This window comes from Onychomys torridus, chromosome 15 (assembly GCF_903995425.1).
Source record: "Onychomys torridus chromosome 15, mOncTor1.1, whole genome shotgun sequence".
Classification (NCBI taxonomy): domain Eukaryota; kingdom Metazoa; phylum Chordata; class Mammalia; order Rodentia; family Cricetidae; genus Onychomys; species Onychomys torridus.
The window spans coordinates 18,992,135-18,995,610 of record NC_050457.1 but is presented as its reverse complement, the minus strand read 5'-3'; positions in this window follow the sequence as shown (position 1 = coordinate 18,995,610).

The window sequence follows — 3,476 nt, the reverse complement described above, 5'->3', positions numbered from 1 at the left end:
GGAACTGAACTTATGTCTTATGTCCACTGAAAGAGCAACAGACACTCTTAACTGCTGAGCCATCTCTCCAGTAACCTAGATTTTTTTTTTTTTTTTTTTTTTTGAGACAGGGTTTCTCTGTGTAGCTTTGTGCCTTTCCTGGATCTTGCTCTGTAGACCAGGCTGGCCTTGAACTCACAGAGATCTGCCTGCCTCTGCTTCCCAAGTGCTGGGATTAAAGGCGTGCGCCACCACTGCCCAGCCAGTAACCTAGATTTTATTTATTTTGTGTGTGTGTGTGTGTGTGTGTGTGTGTGTGTGTGTGTGTGTGTAAGGGGGTTGGGCAGGTGAGTAAAAAGCACTTAGAGGCCAGAAGAGAGCATTGGGTCCTCAGGAGCTAGAGTTACAGGCAGCCATGAGGCACCTGATATGAGTGTTAGGAATTGAACTCAGGTCCTTTGGGAGTATGGCAAATATTGTTAACCACTGAGCTCTCCAGCTTCCTTTCTCCCCTTTAAATGCCGTCTAATTCTGGAATTCTCTTCTTGGAGGACCTAGCTAAGAAGTGAACAGCACACTGTATATGAGAGGCTGTGGAGCTGCTTTGGGGAAGTGCCAGTGCAGGGACTTTAGGAAGCATGCTGTGGCCTTGTTGAAGGAGGTGTGTCACTGGGGCTGGCTTTCAAAAGCCCAGGCCATACCTTTAGCTCTTTCCCTCTGTCTCCTGTTTGGGGATCAGATGTCAGTTCTGAGCTAACTGCTCCAGTGCCATGCCTGCCTGCCTGATGTCATGGCCCTCGCCATGATGGTCATGGACTCACCCTCTAAAATTGTAAGCCCCAATAAATGCTTTCTTCTATAAGTTGCCTTGATCATGATATCTTTTCATAGCAATAAAAAAAAATCAACCAAGGCACTGGTAAAGTAAACCTTAAAACAGAAAGGAAAGTCAGTGAGCGACAGGTCAGTGAGGGCCTGAAGAGATGGTTCAGCAGTTAAGAGCAAGCACTTCCCTTGACGAAAACCTGAATTCATTTCCCTGCCTCCGGCCTCCCCAAGCACCTCCATTCATATGTACCAGCCTTCCCACAGACGTATACACATAACTGAAAAGGAAAAACTAAATAAAAAAGAATTTGATTGGTAAAATGAATCCCAGGATAGCCCCTTTGTTTGAAGAAACATTTTGTAAATCAACCTCACAGCTTGTAATGTAATTTTATTATTCTGTTGGATAAAAACAGGAGTTATGGCTAGGTCTGTTATAATTATATAGGGGATGGCCTTTTATTTCTTTCCAGTGTGAAAATAGCAGGTATAAAGTGGGAGCTGCTGAAGACTGGTCTTGTATGAATAAGCTTGTTTGCAACGTGGTGTGTGTGTGTGTGTGTGTGTGTGTGTGTGTGTTTGGCACTGGGTTTCTAACTCAGGACCTCACTTATATTAACAAGCTTCACCGCTGAGCTAAACCCCAATCCCAACTCTTTGTATCTTGCTGCTGCTGCTGCCATTCTTTGAGACAGCATTTTGCTGTGCTGCCAGGCTGGACAAGAGCTCAGGAGCCTCCTGCCTCAGCTTCTCTTGCATGCAGCCTTGGCAGGCCAGGGACTTACTCTGTTTTAGGCTTGTGTCAATCCATCTGCCTCCATCTTTTGAGGACTTGAATTATAGGCATGTGCTACCACGTGACTCTTTGTACTTTTGAGTAAAGATTTCACTTAACCTTTGTATCTGAACATTGGAAGAGATTACACAAAATGAAAATAAATGTTTCCCTCTAGTTTTTAAAATTTTCTCATTGTATATATTCATTGTATATGGTACTATGTTGCCAAAAACATTTTCGTACAGTTTTTACATTAAGTATATTCTTTCCCTTACCATCACCTCACTTCTCGCCTCCTAGTTGATCCCTTCTGTTTCGCTGCTATTTACTTTTTTTCTTCCTCCCTCCCTCCTTCCCCCCCTCTCCCTTCCTTCCTTTTTTTTTTTTTTTTTTTTTTTTGGTGTTTGGTTTTTCAAGACTGGGTTCCTCTGTGTAACAGCCTTGGCTGTCCCAGAATTCACTCTGTAGCCCAGGCTGGCCTCGAACTCACAGAGATACACCTGCCTCTGCCTCCCGAGTGCTGGAATTGAAGGCATGTGCCACCGCTGCCCAGCTCGCTTCTACTTTATTGTCATAGTAGATAGATAATTATTTTTATATCCTTATATTTTATTAATATATCTATATAACAATACCATGTCATAGATAGATAAATGATTTTATGAATCTATATCAAACCTAGGAACCATATGTAAGAGAAAACACATGATATTTGCTTTTCTGGAACTGGTTTAATTCCCTTATCTCCAGTTGTATCCAGTATCCTGAAAATAACATAACTGTATTCTTCTTTATTGTTGAAAATTTACATTATATATATGCCATATTTTCCTTAATTCCCAATGTGAGACCCAAGCCAGAACAGTATATCTTGCAAGTTAAGCGTTCTGTTTGCAGTTAAAACAGTTAAGAATAACTTCCCGTTTGTCCTGTGTTAAGTCCTTGCAAGTTAAAGTTTCTATTTGTAATTAAGTTCTTGCTTCTTAGCTCTGATGTTAACTGCCTGCAACCCCATCCACATGATGTGTATCCTTACCCTTGTTCCTTCCTTCCATTGTATCTTTCCCCTGTGAACACCTTCTCTCTGCCATAAAAGGGACATCAAGAGGCCGGAGCGGCTGCTCTCTCAAATCCTGACTTAGGGTGAGACAGCCGACTGGCCAGTCCCAGATGCACCCCCAAATACAGCTTGCTTTAATTTGACAATTAAAGAAAAAAATCGTGGATTTGGTCTTTTCCCCTCACGATTCTCAGGTTTAACACTAATACTGTTGTTTGTTGATTTGTCTGCTTCTGTGACTTAGCTATTGCAGTCAGTGCAACAAGTTTCTCTGTGATGTTTTGACTTGGGAGTCAGGACTGGTATAGCTGGGTCACATAGTGACTATGTATAAAAATAAGTATTTTTATTGAGATTTTAAAAAAAGGCATCCTATACAACCAAAGCAATTACATAGGAATAGACAAATAATACTCAAATGGGAAAGATGCAGATCTCAGAAGTAGACTTTAAATAGATACAGGAACCAGACAGATGATAATGGTGGTCCTGCAAAAAAGCTATGCACAGGGCATGGTCTTAACAAAACTATGTCATGTGTGAATTCCTTTAGTCCCAGTAGAGAACGGAATGTCAAAAGTTCACACTGTAAGGAAAATAGAAAAAAAACTTCAGCTTTGGATTGGGAAACATTTCACGAATCTGACTCAAAATCTTAGACTACAAAACAAAGGAAGCACAAGAAGTAAAGTTACAGGCTGCTGTTTGGCGACATTAAATACTAACTACTTGAAGAAGGAACTGCGCATGTGCGCTACCGGACCCTTCTCGCTTCCCGTCTCTTCCTTTTTCCGCCTTGGCCCCACCCACCTCCGGCTCAGCGTTTCCGGC